Genomic DNA, 21893 nt, shown 5'->3' with positions numbered 1-21893 from the left:
TTGAGGTTTCAGAACCCCATACCATCTCTCTCTCTCTCTCTCTCTCTCTCTCTCTCTCTCTCTCTCTCTCTCTCTCTCCTCTCTTCTCTCCCCTCTCTATGTACTCTTTCTCCTCTCCTTTGTCTGTCTACCTGTCTGCCTCTATCTCTCTTTTCTCTCCTGTCTCTTTTCTTTTTCCTGTCTCACTTGCCCTTGCTAGCTCTCTCATGTGCTGTGTGTGTGTGTTGTGTTTGTGGATCAGAAGGTTCTCAGCTATTGCTTCAGGTTCACACCTGTGCAGGCTCTCATTTATGATGCTCATAGGCTCTAATTGTGGGACCATAAGTAAGCCCCAGTAAGCTCTTCTATAAGTTTCTTTGGTCAGTAGTGTCTCTTTATAGCAAAAGAAAAGTTACTAACATAACACGTATAAAGAACAAAATCAAATTTATTTAACTTTAGAAAATTATATTAATTCATATTTTTGCTACTCTGAATCCTGTATTATCAAAGTGAACAAGATATGAATGAAACAAATTTATCTTTATTTTTAATATCTCTGCTAGTACCAAATTAGAAATAGTTATAATTGTCAAAATACAGAATTGTCACAATTCTGAAACTTGTGATTCATGGTACTGAGAGAAATTATCAATCTGCTAATCTCATAAAGAAAAACAATCATTGTGTTTCCAGTAGGAAACAGATGTCAAGAGATAGACTTGAAACACAACCCAACTGTACTAGCTGGTTTTGTGTGTCAACATGGCACAAGCTGAAGTTATAGAGAAAGAAGCTTCCCTTGGAAAAAATGCTTCCATGAGATCCAGCTGTAAGGCATTTTCTCAATTTGTGATCAAGAGTGGGAGAGCCCATTGTGGGTGGTGCCTTCCCTGGGCTGGTAGTCCTGGGTTCTATAAGAAAGTAATCTATGCAAGTCAGTGGAAGCAAGCAAGTAAGTAACATCCCTCCATGACCTCTTCATCAGCTCCTGCCTCCAAGTTACTACCCTGTGAGAGTTCCAATCCTGACTTCCTTTGGTGATGAACAGCAATGTGGAAGTGTACACTAAATAAACTCTTTCCTCCCCAACTTGCTTCATGGTCATGATGTTTTGAGCAGAAATACAAACCCAGACTAAGACACCAACCAAACTCTTTATGTAGAACCAGTAGTCATGAGAAATGCAGGGAACTGGGTAAGATATCAAAATACACTACCAAATTCTACAAGATAAATGAACTTATTTTTTCTTTCTTTTTTTAATTTGATATTATATTTATTTACATTTCAGATGTTACCCCCTTTCCCCATCTCCCCATTAGCCCCCATCCCATCCCTCCTCCTCCTTTCTTGCTTTTATACCATTAAAATTACATGCAAGTATTAAGGTCAGTCCTAGGTTGAGGACTAGCAATACAATAGATGCAAATAATTAAGGAACAAGCAAGAAAACACAGATAGTAAAAGAACAAGCAGGACATTAAACAGAGTCCTGTGATCACTCCCATGATCACTCCCATGATCATTATTTCTAAGGGCTTATCAGGATGACCAAAAATCTGAGCCTACTTCTCTGTCCTAGCCCAAAGTCATTTTCATGTCTGAAGCCTACTTCTTTGTTCTAGCTTAAGATTTAGATTCCTAACTGAAATTACATTTTTGTTCTAGTCTAATATTCAGATTCCTGCCTGAAATTACTTCTTTGTGCCTAATGTCAGATTCTTGCCAAGCAGCTCATTTCCTTGTCCTTGGCCCATGTCAGATTCCTGCCAGGCAACCTCAAAGGCTCCCCCTTTTTTATTGCACAAACCAGACTGAGCCTGTCTTAGATGGTTCTGACAAGAATGTCTTCCTTACCCATTGTGGAATATGCATTATCCAAAGCAATACACTTCTGTCTCAGGTTGGTAAGTCTCTGTGAAGAATCTTACCCGTCCTTGGCTTGCCAGCCTGTTAATTTAATAACTCTGTCTGGGGGTTCATTTTCAGTCTCGAGCCATGTACTTTGGCTGCCAACATGTTGATGTTGTTAAAGAAAAGCTTTAACACAATAGGCAGGAATAAAATTATTCCCATGACAAAAATGGCTAGCATGATCTACCTATATATGCCATCCTGTGGTTTGACCAAAATGAAAATACTGACCTCAAGCCATGGATAATTTTATCAGCATTATCTGCAGCATCAAAGCTCAGCAGAGCAGCATTCTAGATGTCAAACAGGTGTTAGCACATGTGTTAGGGCTCTTTTAATTGTCAAGTTAAAAATACTTTTGATACTTCTACAGTATTTAACATAAGCTACATTGACTGTACCCCTTCTAATTGTGTTTGTGTTTTGAAATCCAGCATGTCAGTTACAGAGGTCTATCAACCAGCTTTTGTTTTAGTGCCCTGAGTATCACAAAACCTTGGTATTCTAAAATAGCTTGCAAGTACTGGAAGAAATGAGACAGGCTTTAAGCAGATGCAAGAAGGTAGTGGGCTTGATTATTGCTGGTATAACAGCTTTTATTACATTAATTGCTAGCACCACTACTTCAGCAATTGCTGTGACACAAGAAGTTAAGACAGCTAATTTGTTAATCATTTAGCAAAACATGTTACTAATGTGTTGAGTATACAAGAGGACTTAACTAGGCATTTGGAAGAACAGATTGATGCTCTTTATCCTATTCAAATTATTGATAGGAGGTTCAGAATTTAAGGGTAAGGAGCCATCTCGAGTGTCATGCCAAATTCCATTGGATTCATGTTAGTTCTAAAATGTACAGTGGTAGTCATTATAATTAGGAAGAAGTTTAAAGACACTAGCAGTGTAATTGGCATAATTCTAACACCTCTCTGAATGTTTTAACGATACATAAAGAGCTTATGAATTTCAAGAATGCTGCTCTGCTGAGTGTTGATGTGGTAGATACTGCAGATAAAATTACCCATGGCCTGAGGTCAGTGTTTCTATTATGGTCAAGCTTCAAGAATGGCATATATAGCTTGATCATGCTAGCTCTTTTTGTCCTGGGAATAATTTTATTCCTGCCCATTATGTTAAAGCTTTTCTTTAACAACATCAACATGTTGGCAGCCAAAGTACATGGCTTGAGACTGAAAATGGACCCTTAGAAAGAGTTATTAAATTAACAGGCTGGCAAGCCAAGGACGGGTAAGATTCTTCACAGAGTCTTACCAACTTAAGACAGAAGTACATTGCTTTTGATAATACATATTCCACAACGAGTAAGGAAGGCATTTTTGTCAGAATGACCTAAGACAGGCTAAGTCTTGTAAATGAAATAAAAAAGAGGGGAGAGGCAGAGAGCCTTTGGGAGTGCTTGACAGGAATCTGACATTGGCCAAGGACAAGGAAATGAGCTGCTTGGAAAGAATCTGACATTTGCCAAGGACAAGCAAATGGACTACAGGCATAAATCTGACATTAGGCTAGAACAAAGAAGTAATTTCAAGTAGGAATCTAAATCTTAGGCTACAACAAAGAAGTAATTTCAGTTAAGAATCTAAATTTTAGGTTAGAACAAGGAAGTAGGCTTCAGACATGAAAATGACTTTGGGCCAGGACAGAGAACTAGGCTCAGATATTTTGGTCATCCTGATAAGCCCTTAGAAACAGTGATCATGGGAGTGTTCATGTAATTGAGTTTAATGCCTTGCTTGTTCTTTGACTATTTGTGTTGATTGTCTTGCTTGTTCCTTGACTATTTGCACCTATTGTATTTCTAGACCCTCAACCGAGAACTGACCTTAATACATGCATGTAATCAAAATGGTATAAAAGCAAAAAGGAGGAGGGAAATAGGATAGGGGGTTCTAGGGAGTGGAAATGGGGAAAGGGGGGATGACATCTGTATTGTAAATAATTAAAATATCCAATAAAAAATTATAAAACAAAAGACAACACAAACAACAAAAAGAGTTAGGAGCCATCTCAAATGTCATGACAAATACCACTGGAGTTGTGTTGCTTCTAAAATTTACAATGATAGTCATTATAATTAGAAAAAAGTTTAAAGATACTTGTAGGGTATTTGGCATAATTCTAACACCTCTCTAGATGTTTTAACTTTGCATAGTGAGATTATGAATTTAAAGAATGCTGCTCTGCTGAGCTTTGATGCTACAGAACTCATTCTTTAATATACAAATTATATGAAGAATAAAAAAAGAAAATATTTAAAATAGATAAATTTATCAAAAAGCCTAAAATATGCTTGATTTCTGTTTGATATGTAAACTATAATTATGGTACTTATTAGAAAATTAGAAATTTGAATAATATTCTTTTATAGTAATTTGATTTTAACACTTTACCTTTAAATGTCATTGCTATATTTATCAAAATAAAATCATTATGCTTTGAGATAGATGCAGAAATCCAGATAGAGTAATACAAGATAAGATTATTAATTAAATAGTATGGCTAGAAATGATACCTCTGGGTGATAGTGATTATTAATAGCTGATGAAAATACATGGCTTATCAGACTATTCTGCTAATTTTATACATGGTTGGAATCGTTCATATTGGTATAATAAAAATTCCATGGTTGGTATAACAAGAATTTTTAAATATAATGCTAACTTTAAAGTCTGTGCTCTATGTCTCTACATATTTCAGATTAAAGATTCATCCTTTATTTCTGTTTATGAATCCAGACTCTTTTTTTAAATCCATACTCTTTAATCCACTAAAATCCCTGGCAATTATTAGAGATAATTTTATTTTTCAACACAGAGCCATGTAAAATGCAAGTAATAAGCAGTAGACATTTTTCTTTACTCTTTTTTCAGCATTCACCTAAATGCTGAACTAGTAAACTTTAACATTACAAAGAATAAACATCCAGAAATTGAATCTAAATTGTTCAAATGGTCATTTTCAATAAATGAAGTTAATTTTTAGTATTACTAGATTTCTGGTTGTGATAAAGTTTCAGTAGTTCTTTCAATAATCCTTGTTTTTATCCAGAATCATAGGCCAAAAAAGAAACCAACTAGTTTCCCAAAGTAGTCTTTATTACCCTTAAAAAATTTATCCAAAAGCTTCTAACAGATATCACATAGTAAAAGAGAATAATGAGAGGCAAAGAACTTTGATCTGAGAAAGTTAATTTATATATTTTTAAGAATCTCCCATATATTTTAGATAAAACCTCTCATAACTGAATCCAATGCTGCATTATTACATTATGTGCTTATTTGTAAATCTATGTAATATTTATGTAAAGCAATAAACAGACTTCTTTGATTAATGCAAAAGAAGTTACTTTGTAGTCTAGTATGGTGTAGCACACCTATAGTTCCCAATACCTGAGAAGCAGAAGATAAGAAATGTAAGTGCAGGTTCAGATTCTGTAATAAGACCCTGTCTCAAAAATGTTACTTTGTAAAATTATTGACATAATTCATTTAGCACTTTCCTTTATCCAATTTTTAATCAAGAATCATAAGATTATTTCATTAAGATTTATGGTGTTTATTTCTAATAACTTCTGTTACTAAGTTACAAAAAATAACTATCTTTATTATAGGTTCCAAATAAAATTTTACCATTTTTGACTAAATATAACTGTAGAAGAATACAAAAGGACCCTGAAAACAAACCAAGAATTGTTCTCTAGCTGTGATCCTAATAAAACTCTTGTACATATTTTGAGTATGTCAGATGTTTTAGATCTCCATGAAATGAGAAATACAATTGCTATTTTCTCCTAAGAAACTTAACAACAAAAGTAAGGGGTTGAAATTATACCTGGCAATAAAATAGAAAAATCAGAAGACAGAGCAATGTCTTTAAAATAAATAAACTGTAAAATTTTGAATGAAAGAAAGTGATAAACTCTGCTAACTAGAGAAAAAAATAATATGAATTCTAGAGCCTGGTATGATGATGTTTGTCTGTAATCCTAAGTAAAGGCGAACAAGAGGTTCATGGAAATCAGAGGCTTAAGGTCATTGTGTAGCTCAGCTATACAATTAATTCAAGGAAAATTAAGCTGAAACCTTATTTTAATCAATTAATCAATACTGTAAAAAAAATCCAAAAAATTTTCAAAGCTTTTCAAAACATTCACACTACATATTGCATTTAAAATACATGATATATTAAACTGACTGATGTTTAAGTTATTTTTAGTCATATTTTAAAAAAACACTAGAAAAGCTTTTGTTTTAACATATGGTCAAATGTCACTGACTGCTAGGGAAAAAAGTCACTAGAGACCAAATTTTCTAAAACACAGGACAAAATACAAAACACCATTGAGAACACATTGACTATAGAGCCACTTGGGCATGTAAAAACAAATCAAAAAAATATATATAATACTTTGGCTTTCACCTTCAGGGTACTTTCAGTCTATGGCATGCACAGAACAAAGCAAGCAAGCAGTTGACACTTTCTACAAGTGGTGGAGTTCAGACTCTGTGGACTTGTTATGTCAAGGCATAGGTTTTACAAGGCAGATTTTCTACAGAAAGAGAACACTGAAACTTCAGAATACAGAATAGTTGATATAAAATTATATTATTTACTTCTATGTCATGGTTATCACAGTAATAAAATTAGACATAACAAAGCTTGAAGATATTTTAAAAAATTAGAAAAGCATTTAGGCTACAAAGGTGGCTTAGCAATTAGGAGAACTTGCTGCTCTTTCAGATAATGCAGGTTCAGTTCCTCATACCCATATAGCTGTTTACAACCTTCTTAAATTCCAGTTCCAGAGCATTCAATATGCTCTTCTGACATCTTCAAACACTAGGCACACACATGGTACACATACATACATCAAGGGAAACACATGCATAAAATGAAAGAATAAATGAAAACATTCACCATGCAACAACATATAATTCATAAAAAGAATTCCATGAGCATTGCATGGCATGCAAACAAAAAAGAAAATATGACTCATAGTAAAGGTAAAATTTGTTCATTTAAATTACACCAGAATAATAATGTATAATTGGCACTAAAAGGGCTTTCATTTTCTCTTTAGCTAGATAGAACTTTAGAAGACTTTGTACTATAAGACCTTAACTTCATTTTTCTTGGAACAATAATTTTCAATAAATTGATATTTATAAAATTTACCTCTGATCCTGTGACGCTTAGATCTTTTCTTAGCCATTTGATACCCATTAAAGTCTTCTCAAAACCTGGAAGCCGTCTTCTTAAAACAAACACTGAAAGAGTCAGGTTTTCAATTTCCTTGATAAAGTAGACTTTAAACACTTTGGCCAGTTAGCAAACAACCTGGACAATGGGAAGAAAATTACATTAGAAAACCCATTAATTGAAAGATTCATTGACAAAAGTAGCTTGCTAACTTCTCCACTATGTTCCAATGGTTCACCTGGTGAAGTTATATATGAGCCAATGGTATAGCAACATGAAACTACCTGATCTATCTGTAACTAAATTCCTAAGCAAAGGCAGGATTTATTTGAAAAACAAGTAATTATCAGAAGTTTCCCAAATATTATATAAAGTATGCACTGCAGATTCTAAAATTTAAGCAAGCCTCAAGAACACAAAAGATGAAGACTGTCCTAATACACATCAAAACAAGAAGTTTGAAAACCAAGTATTACGAAACAAACAACTTAGCCAGGCAATGGTGGCACATGCCTTTAATCCCAGCACTTGGGAGGCAGAGGCAGGCAGATTTCTGAGTTCAAGGCCAGCCTGGTCTATAGAGTGAGTTCCAGGACAGCCAGGGATATACAGAGAAACCCTGTCTCAAAGAAAGGAAGGAAGGAAGGAAGGAAGGAAGGAAAGAAGGAAGGAAGGAAGGAAAGAAAGAAGGAAAGAAAAGAAACAAAAAATTTTCAAACAGTCAGAGAAAAGACACATTGACAAATATACCAACAGTGTACCTGTAAATATACAAACTGAGCAAAGGATGGTTGATGATGGAATGAAATCTGTAGGGCTGCACTTATGTATAGCTCTGTGGAAATTAAACCAAGGTGTCAGGCAGTTATTCAGTAGTATTCTGAAGGACCACACCAGTGCAGACATCACAAGAAACATGAGAACTAGATACAGGCAAGGATATAATTCTCAAATTTAAGAAACTACCTGAAAGTGGAAAAGGAGGATAAAATCACAACTGGTTTAAATTAAAACCTGAAAAGATTCTATCTTATGAACCAGATTATCACAAGTGTATTAATCAGATTAAGAGTCAAAGTATCAAAGCATCAACTGATAACGATATAGGTGAAAGGTTTTTCATTACAGCACTGTTCAGAAGAGCAAAGACTGAAAAGAGATAATGTGTATCATTAGGGAACTAATTAAACTGTGGAACCATTACACTGGGAAATATTCTGCAGCCTTTAGTAACTCAAATTATCTCTGCACCAGTCAATTTAACATTTTATCTACAAGGTGTTGAGTAAACACTGAAAGTTAAGAAGAAGCATTTATAATGTGACCCAGAGTTTAAGTTACAAATCTTTATAAAATTATAGCTAGCATACATATCTACATACTATGTATCTTATATATTGTTTGGGGATTGTTGTTACTGTTGTTTGTGAGGTGATTGCCTCAAACTCATGTTCTTCTGATTCAGCTATCAAGGGCTACCACTATGTCTAGCCCAGTAAATAGATCTATATATGAACAAGGTAGAAGCTTGAAAGTAGGTGAGGCAGAACCAATAGACCAGGGCATAGAAGGCAAAAATTGTGTCTGTAAAAATACATTTTCTTTATTAAAATTTGAAATACTATAAAGATACTGATATATATTGATAATGCATTTGTATATGAATAAAAATATCTCTACTTTAAAAATAAAGTGGACATAAAATGGGTCATTTCCTTAACAAAAGGTACAAAATTACATTTAATTTATAATTATCAGCTAGTTTTATCTTAATCTTTGAGCTATTTCTCAGTAGAACTGTCTAGAATGCAAAGCAGTGACCCTATGGTTACACCAGGTGGCTTCCTCATTCTTGTTCAAAAACAAGAGTTCTTACAGCTGCCTCTTATATTAAATTTACAAAGGGGAGATTGATGACCGTTTATCTCTTAAGTAACCAGGAATTAGATAAAAGCTGTACCAAGATTTATGAATACATGGCTTGGGCTGAGCCCAGAGCATTTCTAACTATCTCTAAACCTAGACCTGGCTAGAAGCATCTAGCTTCTGTACAATATAAATTTCTGCAACATTGAAGGCATCAGTTTCCAGCCTCCATCTGTCAACCTAGGGCTAAAATGTTTCAGCCTCCGAGATTTATTGCTGAATAAACTCACTCTTTGCTAGCTCTTTCTGAACTCTATCTGGCTGGTTCAACTCAGCTGTTCTGGCTCAAGCTCCTCTCTAAGTTGACTGATTCAAATTGGCTTCTCTTAGCTTCTTGCTGAATTGCTCTGCTTGGAAAGACTGCCTCTGAACTCCATGAAACTGAACAACTCCAAACTCAACTGAACACCATTAAACTGAATTCCTCCTCCCTCACTGCTCTTAAGTAGCCTCTCTTTCCTGTCTGTTTCATGAGAGTTGGGCATATCCTATCTCTATCTCATTTTTTCAAATCTTTCTCTGATTTGTCACATTGTCTGCCTTTCAATTAGATGTCATTGTTTAAGATTAAAGTTGTGTGTATTCCAGCCAAAAGAATTAAAAATATATGGCATGTCTGCATTTCAGCTGGATCATGTCTTTAGAGGTGATCCCTTGACAAAGCAACCATGTTGCTCAATTAAAATTCCTCTACAGGAAAATGCCTTGTAGCAGGATCTTCTATATATTTTAAGTAATTCAATTTCAATTTATTAGTTATAAACTTATTAAACTTTGGAAATGATTCTTTAAGCTCCCTTCTCTACAAAACTATATTTTCCAGCTGAAAAAGAAGCTAAAGTTTTAATATACCAAACTTATTGAAGAAAAACTTTTGTGTTTGCTTGTAGATAAACATTTTTTTCTAAAAGATAGGACTGATTAATTCCTAAGTATTTCCTGAAGTTACACATGGTTACTATAATACAAAATCTGAGAAAATTCAATGTTTATATTTGAATGTATTTTATTAATGAAATATATAATTTAACTTTCACTAATTAAAAAGTAATCTGAGCTTCATTCATAATAAAAGAATATCCTACAGATTTTTTAGCATGGCTTTAGAAAGAGAATGGTATTACCTTGCTTTTTACTCATCCCTTCTTTGACAAATGTGTCACCATGTTCTATACTTTTGTCAAAACCACAATTGTCACACAAGAATAAATGTATTTTTAAAATATTATCTCTTGCATAAGACATAAACAAGATACCTGAATATTACCAATTTTATGATAATATTCATTATGGTAATTTCATTAATAAAATACATCCAAATATAAACATCTAATTTTCTCATTTTATTGTAATATTCAAAGACCTCCTAATATTTTTTAAATAAAGTTATCAATTTAAATTTTTTTTTCTTTTACACAGAAAAGTGTGCTCTGTAGCAAGTTTCAGAAACTATAACTGGAAGCCTATATTTAAAAACAACTATCCATCTTTCTATTATCTGATACATTCAGAACAGACAAATCTATAGCTCAAATTTAGCTAATAGCAACCTAAATAATAAATAAATAAATAAATAAATCTTCCAAATCCTTCAAACAGAAGTTTTTTGTCATTTTCAACAAAGTTAGAAGGCATAACTGCTGAAACCTTCATGATTAAAATAATCTTTGTTCCTTGGGTATTTTAGCACATTTCCTGAAATTGAATCTGCAGCCGTGAGGGTAAAGAGGAGTGAAGAATGACTGCTAATGCACACTGGGTTTCGTTTTGTCTGAAGAAAATGCTCTAACAATGATTATAGTGATGTCACACTGCATGTCTTACAAGTTAGTGAATTATATAATTTCAGTGAATGAATATGTGATGTGGGCTATATTTCAGTAGGTTGCTAGAGTATTTATGAAGCAATGACTGTTGTAATTACAAATATCATATCAGTTGTGCCTGATAATTTTGCTAAAAATCCCAAAGAACTGTTTGAAAGACTTGAAACAGTTTCATACAGCCCAGTCTGAAGTTGAACTAACAGAAGATGATCTTGACCTCCTGATCCTCCAGCCTCCATCTCCTAAATGCTAGAATTATAGGCATAAACCACCACATCTTATTTTCACAAGCATGCAAAACTCACTCAGTGTTTTATGTGTTGTAAATTTAACCCTGACAATGAAGTTTCTAGTGCAAGATTTCATAGTTCTCAAATTGTTAATATGGAAATGCACGCTTTAATGTGTAGCAATAATACTGCTTAGATTTTATATAAATAAATTACTCCTGGAATGCTCTATTTTACAAGATTTTCACTAATTCCGTAGCTTGATTTTTATTAATACTAACTATAACTACGTTTAATATACAGTTTTGGAAAGAGTTTGACCTGTGTGGACTTTACCATAATCAAATAGCTGACAAAATCAGTTTTCTTCTTTAGACCTTTGTGCCAGTTCATGTAAGCAAGTCAGATATCAGAATCAGCAAAAGCTGCATATGTAATGGGGATATGGGAAGTGTCTGCAAATAGGCCCAAGTCAACTATTTGATTTTGATACTATTCTTCCTTAGGCCTACAGTCTTTATTTCCCAATCTGATTAAGCCCATATGTGTATCTACTGATCATTTCCAAGTGTCACAGTCTGAGATAACAGAAGAACTCACAGGAATGAAATAGTAATTGTTTCTATCCTTAAGGTGACTTCATCATGGAGGGGGGAAAAAGCCAAAAATCATGTACTTAGTACCAAATGCATGGTCTCACACATCACATGTGTGATGGCAAGAGCACCACCTAGTGGACTCTAGGAAGGAAAAGAAAAAATGTACAGTTTGGGATCAGAAATTTTGGGAAAGAAAGCAAATATTTATCCATAATAAAAAAGACAAAACTTCAGAAAGTATTTGGTACAGGATTTAGGTACCAGAAACACAAAATGATATTAATTTTTAAAAAAACATAATGACTACATGTAATGATACTCTTTTGTACAGCTCTTGCTGCATATCTTGCTCAGCTCTTGGTATGAGAGTAATTTAAAATTACAGTTTTTAAGATACAGGGTTTAGTCATTCTTTCACACTAGTCTGACTTTTCATGAATGAAGCTAAAATAAAAAAGCTTATAATGTTAACAGCCAAACCTATTTAGTGTTAGGAATATGCAGTTTTTAAAGCTTGTATCTTATAAACATGGCTATCTTAAAATTAATATTTTATGTAACTCCATTTAAAAGTATTTTTGAAAGAACTTCTATGTTGACTTCATACACATAAAAACAAATCTCAAAATTTATTCCTGTACAGATAAACTATGTGCATCATGTACATAGTTGAGACTTGACAACTTCTAAGTAGTTTCATTCAAATATAAATAAATAATAGTTATCAAGTATTATTATTCTAGTACAATCTTTTTACAATATAATTAAAATGACTAGTGGTTGAATTCAAGTATATTTCCCATCTAAAAGTAGAATTTATTGATTAACAACAGAGAGCTCTTTGGTCGCCCTCATACAACTGGCCAGACAACCAACTAGATGTATGCATAGGTATTAGCATGAGAGAGACTGGGGGGAGGGAGAGAGGGAGGGAGGAGAAATAACAGTTGAGGAGGAATGTGGTTGATTGTGTTGGGATGGACCTGCAGTTGTCAATCTGGAGATTCAGGAAGAGAAAAAAAATCCAATGTCCTATCAAGAAGTTATTCAGGTAGAAGGAATTTCATGTTTCTCATTGGACAGGCAGAGTTTTGTTATACTCAGTACTTCATTTTATTGGATCAGAGCTGCTTACATTTGGAAGGATGAATTACATTAGTCAGTCAACAGATCTGAACATTAACATCGTCAAAAATATATTGACTTTACACTGATAATGTGTCAACAGTATGTGGGCAGTCTTCAAGCTAGTGTCTAACTTTATAAAACAGATGGTCTGTGAAGAGTCCAGGATCTTTCTTAGCTTTGTAATCTAGTAGTTTTAAACAGCAGGCCTTAATTTAATATATAACTTTTCAAACTAAAATAATCTAAGCAAACCCAGTAATCAATAAAATAAAAAATACTCAAAGCAGGATGTGGTGTTACAGATACATCAAACATATATGTATGAAATGTATATTGTTGTGTGTGAATGTGTGGGTATAAACACAAACATGCATGCATGTTTGTATCTATGTATGTATGTATGAATGAATGAATGAATGAATGTGGAGCAGCGTATTAGGTGCCAAAAACTAGCCTCAGACTATCTACTCAACTAAAAACAACTTTGATCATCTGGTCTTCCTACCTCCATCATTGGAGTGTTGGGACTACAGACAAGCACTACCATGCTCAGTTTTACATGTTTCCAGGATCAAAACCGGTAAGCATGCTACCAACTGACCTAAAACTTGAGTCTTTTATCTATATTTTATTGTTTTCTAGGTGAGTCTAAAGAGCTCTTCTTTTTTTTTTTAATTAAAAGCATTTTATTTACATTTCAGATATTATTTATCCCCTTACCACATTCCCCTCAACCTAGAAACCCCCTATCCCATCCCCATCCTGCTGCTTCTATGAGGATGTGTCACTAATCACCCACCCACTCCCACCTCCCCACCCTTGAATTCTCCCACAGTGGGACCTCTAGCCTTCACTGGACCAAGGATCTCCTCTCCCACTTATGCCCAACAAGGCCATCCTACCCTACATATACAGCTGGAGCTATGGGTTCCTCCCTATGTGCTCCCAGGCTGGTGGTTTAGACACTGGGAGCTAAAAAGCTCTTCTAACGCACCAAAATTGCATTTAAGTGTTTTGATAACATTTATATTGTTCTTATGGGAAATATGGCACAAATTTCGATGGTACTTAATTTTGTAAATTAAACATTTTTTAATTTTATAAACTGTTATTTAAAAATAGTGCAAATAAATTTTAAAAATCATAACCAATATTAACCAGACTTAGCCTATAAATCTTCATAAACTTATACACACTTAGAAGTGGTATTCAAAATGGTAGCTGTGAAGCTTCAAATTAGATTTTACACTTTCAGTATCCGCTGCTAAAACCAAAAAATCTGTAACAGAATTAGAATTTAAAAAACATTTAGCTTTACATACTTTCATAACTGTTACTTACATCTAGTACTTACCCCTGTATAGCTGTCTTTTCTTGCTATCTTTTCTTCATGTTATATTGTAACCACAATTTCATTGTTTACATATACACATATTATGAAAATGTTTTCAGTGTAGTATTATATCTTTTTTTTTACATTGATTGTAACTTTAGTATTATATTACAAGGGAAATTGCTTCAAGTGGCAATTATACATGATAAAATATTTTCCAAGTATTGTTTTTATACAAGGTTATTGTTTTATGCCTTCCAGCATCTTGAATGATCCCTGAGAGTTACCAAGAGTAAAAGTGCTAAAAAGGCTATCTGCTCATGATTCTGTAACTCTTAATAAAGAGGAATACAACCCACTGTGGTAGGAAGATATAATACTAAGTCTTAAAGTCCACAGTCCCTCATCCTCTGGGCACTGAAACTGTCTTTTCCATATAAATTCCCTAGGACACAATCCTAACTAAGCCTCGTTCAAATGCTACTCAGTGACCAATGAGCTATGAAACAGTCTGAAGCAAGAACTCAGCTCAACGAGGTGTAATGAGTAACTTAAAAGGTGGCCCCAATCCAGAAACTGGACTTATATCTGACTCTATTGGATGAAATGCTGAAATGGCACGTATATTCTAATCCTACAGGAGCACAGACTTGCTGTGAATATAATTGCTTGTTTTTTATGCCCATTTTCTATTTTGTTTGTTTTTGTGTGTTCTCTTTCAGTGAAATTGTATGATAATAAACTGTCATATTCAATATATCTCAGCCAAATAACAAAAGTTTCTCTGCTAGTTCCTACATGACTTATTTCCATTGCTGCTTTTTTGGCAGCAAATACCTAAATACCATTTCAGGCAACACTAGTGAACACCATAATGGAATTTTGCTTCACATCTGTTTCTGCCAAAAGTTTTGCTTTTGAGTGTGTAAGAATGAAATTATCCAAATAATGACTGTTTATAAAATACTAAAGTTAACATCTATTAAAATTTTTTAAATTAAATTAAGATGGCAAAATCTGAGTATAAAAATGAGTGTATCATCATTCATGTAATATTTGGATTAAAGAAAAATAGCACTCACTACCCCCTATTAAATTAAATTATTCACCTAGATATTTTTGTCTCATTATTTACAGGAATGCCTTTTCTAAAGACTAAGAGGGCAGGACTCCTGACTGTAGGTTCCTCTGTTTTAAATTATATATTCAAAAAAGAAATAAATTAAAGGGGTATTTCTAAATTTAAAGTGATGTACAATGTAATAAAAAAGAATAGACTTCTTAAATGTGTATTTCAGATGGTCATATGTCATAAAAGAAACATTCAAGACAGGATAGTATATATCCCTATATTCATTCTAAGTTTTTCTCCACTATATAAATCAGTTCTAGTATCAATACATAAGAGAACTGGTCAATGTTTATACCTTTAGGAAAAAGAAAAGAAGGCATATTGTCTGGTCCAATCTCCCTTTCAACATGTCCATTAGTTTCTCAGTGAAAAATACTTCCGGTCTGGGCCCAGGAACTAAGCAGATCCAAGACGGAAGCTCTGCCCCAATCACACAGAACCCAGAGGAAGAGGGGCTCCCAGAGCTCTAACCTGGGCAACATCCTGTCTGCCCTTGAGCACTGAGCAGATTTTGGGCCCCAGCACTTACCCCAGTAATAACACCCACCACACAAAGTTCTGATACAACCAAGATAACAGGAAAGACAGGCTCTAGTCAAGGTCAGGGCAGGTAGCACTAAGGAGATACAGATGGCAAAAGGAAAACACAAGAACATAAGCATCAGCAACCCAGGGTACTTGGCATCATTAGAACCTAGTTCTCCCACACTAGAAAGTCCTGAATTCCCCATATCACTAGGAAAGCAAGATTCAGATTTAAAATCACTTCTAATGATGATGATAGAGGACTTTAAGAAGGACATAAATAACACTCTCAAAGAATTTGAGAGAACACAGGTAAACAGGTAGAAGCCCTTAAAGAGGAAACACAAAAATCCCTTAAAGAATTACAAGAGAACACAACCAAACAGGTGAAGGAATTGAACAAAACCATCCAGGACATAAAAATAGAAGTAGAAACAATCAAGAAATCACAAAGGGAGGCTACGCTGGAGATAGAAAACTTAGTAAAGAAATCAGGAGTCATAGACACAAGCATCACCAACAGAATACAAGAGATAGAAGAGAGAATCTCAGATGCAGAAGATAACACAGAAAATATCAACACAACTGTCAAAGAAAATGCAAAATGCAAAAAGTTCTTAACACAAAATATCCAGGAAATCCAGGACACAATGAGGAGACCAAACCTAAGGATAATAGGTAGAGATGAGAGTGAAGATTCCCAACTTAAAGGGCCAATAAATATCTTCAACAAAATTATAGAAGAAAACTTCCCTAATCTAAAGAAAGAGATGCCCATAAACATACAAGAAGCCTATAGAATGCCAAATAGACTAGACCAGAAAAGAAATGCCTCCCGTCACATAATAATCAAAACACCAAGTGCACAAAACAAAGAAAGAATATTAAACGCAGTAAGGGAGAAAGGCCAAGTAACATATAAAGGCAGACCTATCAGAATTACACCAGACTTCTCAACAGATACTATAAAAGCTAGAAGATGCTGGACAGATGTCATACAGACCCTAAGAGAACACAAATGCCAGCCCAGGCTACTATACCCAGCAAAACTCTCAATTACCATAGATGGAGAAATCAAGATAATCCATGACAAAACCAAATTTACACAATATCTTTCCACAAACCCAGCATTACAAAGGATAATAGCAGGAAAGCTCCAATACAAGGAGGGAAATTATACCCTAGAAAGAGCAAGAAAGTAACCCTCTTCCAACAAATCCAAAAGAAGATAGCCACACAAAGATAACTTCACCTCTAATAACAAAAATAACGGGAGACAACAATCACTGTTCCTTAATATTTCTTAACATCAATGGACTCAGTTCCCCAATTAAAAGACATAGGCTAATGGACTGGATACATAAACGGGACCCAGCATTTTGCTGCATACAGGAAACCCACCTCAGTGACAAAGACAGACTCTACCTTAGAGTAAAAGGCTGGAAAACAAGTTTTCAAGCAAATGGTCCTAAGAAACAAGCTGGAGTAGCCATTCTAAAATCTCCAGCCCGAGAACACAAAGTATACTCCTGTATAGGTAGTTGAGGGTGGCCTTGCCAGGCATCTCAACAGCCATAATCAGCTTGAAGAAATTAATGAAGAGTCGGCACCCCTATTCCCTGGGCTTGGGGACTGAGGTGGTTAATATTGGGCTGTCTTTCTAGGGAAAAGTAGTGCTTTTGGTGAAACAGGGGGGATTAGCTAGGATTTATTGCATAGCCATAACCTACTGGTAGAAATATGTATAATTCTTATTAAGATGAAGTTATAATTTCTTAAATGGTACAAAATTTACTTTGATTTCAAATTTAAGGTTTTCATTGGTAAGAGTTTCTTATTGTTATAAAAATGAGATGAATATTGGTACTCACATAGGCATTGTGCCTGTATAACACATTTAGGAATACAAGGCTTAGACCCAGTCCTTCTTTAACTTTTTTAACTTATTTGAGATGGTTAGCCTGTGAGTTAAGGGCCTATAGCAAATTCATGGCTTTGAGTTTATTGTTAGGGAGTTTTCTATATTTTCTTTAGAAATAGCTGAGTGGAGTTAACAGACAACAGTCCAGATTGCCTTACATAAATAGTTGGTTTTCAAAGGATCAGAAATCCACAGAATTGATGTTACAAGCATTTCTGTATTAATGTTCATTTTGATTAGAGACCTGTCTGCTCCTGACAGCTTCCTGTCTTGGATTCGAAGAAGAAATTGAGTATCCTTGGAGTTATTCCAATTGTGGTGAGTCAGCCACTAGGCAAGAATTGCCTCTTTCCATCTACAGACAAATCGCTGTCCAGAAAAGGACACACTTGCAGAATAGTCAGCTGATTATATCTGCCAATACAGAGTAATTAGCCCTTAATAATTCTGCATCACTAGGTCTGTCAGATGATCCTGGGCCAGAAGGCTGAAGATTTGATGCTTCAACAGTCAGTAGTATAGGGGCTTTCCAGGTGTTCAGCAGTCTCTATAAATTGGCTATGTTTTAGAAGCTATGCTTTGTGCTTCCCATAATTTTAGTTAACTCAGTCATTCTGGATTTCTGATGGGGTTGAAAACTTATAGTCTCATAGCCAATCCTTGCTATTTACTCTGAGAGAAAAGATTTGAGAGGATGATTTTCAGCTGACACTCATTCTAAAGCCAAGAAAAAAAAAAGCCAGGTTCAGAACTAAGTCTTTTATTTAGGAGAGATGACAGAGGTTCTGCTTAGTCAACAAAATGATGGACTGGGTAATAGGTCTATCTTGCACCTTACTGACATAAATTGGTATAGTTATGCTCTAATTGTATTTTGAGAGAAAAGTTTTATTTTAACAGAGAGGGTGATATGTAGGAGGAGGTAAGGTGGGAGGAGTAAGGAGAGGAGGAGTAAGGAGAAGAAGAGGAGAAGGAGAGGAGGAGCTAGGTGATGAGAGAGAAAGAGAGAGGGGGGCCAGACATGGAGGCAGATGTTCACATGTCTCCGCCAGTCAAAGATAGTTGGTATATCTAGGTTGGGTATTAGGTTACCCTTCTGATTGATATTGAGCATTACCAAATTTTTAAAGCCATTGGTTAACATTAAAAAAATTGTATAAAAGCAAAAAGAAGAAGGGGGTATGAGATAGGGGTTTTCTAGGGAGGGGAAATGGGGAAAGGGGATGGCATCTGAAATGTAAATAAAATATCCAATAAAAAATATTTGTAAAAAAATAGAATATCACATATAATTTTAAGGTCATAATTCATCAAATTCCTATTAAATTACAATATATTGCAAAAAATAAAATAAAATTGAATGCATGAAAAGAAAAAAAACCTGGTTTTGTATTTGATGTGAAATTTGGATTCTTCACACTGCAGGTGAGCCTACCCTGTTCATAATTATTGGTATTGCTGGTATGTATGCTCTCTGAATTATGATGTTTGTGATTATTTATGTTACATAATATTTTTTATTTTTCTTTATGTATGCTCTGCTTTTATATTTTTATTTTCAGCATTTGTAGGGATGTCTACTTTTGTCTTAGTGCTTACAGTTTTAATTATATCTTTTAAAAGTATCTTTATTTTGCTTTATTCTTGTGTAATTTGTTACCATTATTAGTGTTAAATAAAGTCCTTTAAACCTCCAAAAAAAGAAGAAAGAAAAAGAATAATAAGACCATATGCACATAAGCAACAAAAATAAACTCAGTATGCTAATTTATATGTTTGTGCATTAACATACATACATGCTCAGAGAAAAAATAAAAAATACATGCATGCATGTATACATACATACATACCTATAACATATTTATGAATAAAAAGAAACTATCAGCTTGAGAGTAGGGACAGAACATGTGAGGAGATGGCAGGAGGGATATAGGAGGAAAAGGGTTGGGGAATGTGATATAATTTTATTTCAATTAAAAAATAATTTTTACAAAAGAATAATGAATCACACTTACTAAAAGGTGAATCCTTCTCTGTGGCCTGGTCTTATATAGGGACTTTCTATTTAAAGAAAAAAAATTAAAAAGAAAGAAAAAAATGGTATCTCTGTAATGAGAGATTGACAACTAAGAAATATTCTATAAGAAGAGAGAGATATTTCATAAGCTTCTTGGTCTCCATATTAAGGCACTCTCAGTATACTGGTCAATTTAATAACTACATAATTCTCTTAGAGTCAGTGTGAGTTCTCTTACATTTTTTAGAATCTTTTTCAAATTTTATTTTTTAGTTGCGTGTGTGTATATGTGTGTGTGTGTGTGCATGTATATGCCACATGATGAAGTTATAGGAAGTAGTGAACTGCCCAAAATTGGATCCTAGAAATTTAACTCAGATCCTCTGAAAGAGTAGCAAGTACTCATAACCACAAAGTAACTTCTAACATCAACTATTTTATTTGTTTTATTATATGTATTTGATAAAGTGGTTATATACACAGTGTATACATGAGTGTGTGTGAATATGAAAAAAAGAGCTTTGGATCCCCTGGAGATGGAGATACAGGTGTTTGTGTGCCAACTAATATAGATGCTGGGGACAGAGCTTTGCAAGAGTATCTATGCTCTTTACAAGTAAGCCATCTCTCCAGCTCTAGTTTTTAATTTTATTTAGAGTAATTCTGTTGTTATTCTAAAACTATCAGTTTATACAGATTCATTAAATATTAGCTGATTTCTTTTTGTTGCACTCTATATTTTAAAACAGAGTTGATAAACATCTATAAATGTTAAAAGATCTTACTTTAGTACATTTTTCTTTATCTTACTATGTTTCTATAAGAAAGTAGACTTTACAGATCCTAAATAGCACACCTGATTCCCACAATAGTTGCAAAGTTAAGTGAGTTATTTCTCTATACTTAGGGTTACATTGGCAATGCCCCTCTGGTAGTTTAATTAATTCTGATTCATATAATTTAGTGCCTATATTTGTCTTAATTACATTTATTTTTAAAAGATCTTAAAGGTACTTATATTACCAAAGTTGGTCCCATATGCTTAATTTTTCTTTTACATTTATAGAATTTTAATATGGTGTCCTATTAGCTTTGCTAGTAGTTTGATATGCTAGTTTATGTCATTTAAAGATCAACGTGAGTAGATTTCCATGATGGCTAGGACTTCAGGGATGAAGGTTCATTGCCCTATGCTGGAATATCTAAAGCCTTACATGGTTAGAGAAGAGAAATTGCCAGCTAGTGAAACATATCTAGGGATTCAAGAATGCTGCTTGTGCCACAGCTATGGTCACTAGTCAGAAACAGATACACAGAAATAGCCCTAGTAAGAGAAGTGTTAACACACAGCTTCACTTCTTTAATATTCACCATTAGTTGTGGCAGAAATTTTCCTGCACATTCTATTTGCAGTGGGAGGCCTATGATTGGATAGCATGTTTCTAGCAGTCTCAGGTAGTTAGTTATTCATATAAAAGGTTAGATAATTGGGATAACTTTCTAATCTGTGTGAGCATCTTGTGTTTTGAGATTTTACTGCTATATAAAACCTTTGATTAACTATAACCATCTACAGTCTTATTTCTATGATATCAGCTGCTAGGATGGCGGCTGTTGTCTGGGGCTAAACTGAGCACTGTGGGGGTGGTGGAATTGGCCCGGGGGCCATGCCTGGAGCTGTGGAGGCCTCAGAGCTGTCTGGTGGAGGCAGCAGCCACACTAATGTCTCGGGCCCCCAGGCCGGCCAGTGCTGCCATTAGTGCAGGAACTTAGAGCCAGCAGCCAGGCAGACACTGTCTTTTCAAATACTTCCCACAACAATTAATTATTAAGCACATTTTTCTGTACTAGGTGTAGAAGTATGAATAAAGCTGATAATTCGGTGGAAAAGTCATAGAGAAAGAAAATAAATATATAGATATTGACAAAGTCTTAAGTTTTCACACTTTGCTTTGTGGACACATTAGGAATAAAACACACCTTGTGCAGAAATTACTTGAGGTGAGTGGCATGATATAGGTGCAGGTGGATGCCAGGAAGTGCATGCTGACAGGACCCTGACTGACATAGCTGTCTCCTTAGAATTTTGCCAGAGCCTGGCATATACAGAGGTGGATGCTCACAGCTAACCATTGACCTG

This window comes from Arvicanthis niloticus, chromosome 14 (assembly GCF_011762505.2).
Source record: "Arvicanthis niloticus isolate mArvNil1 chromosome 14, mArvNil1.pat.X, whole genome shotgun sequence".
Lineage (NCBI taxonomy): Eukaryota > Metazoa > Chordata > Mammalia > Rodentia > Muridae > Arvicanthis > Arvicanthis niloticus.
Note: the sequence above shows the minus strand (reverse complement) of the source record.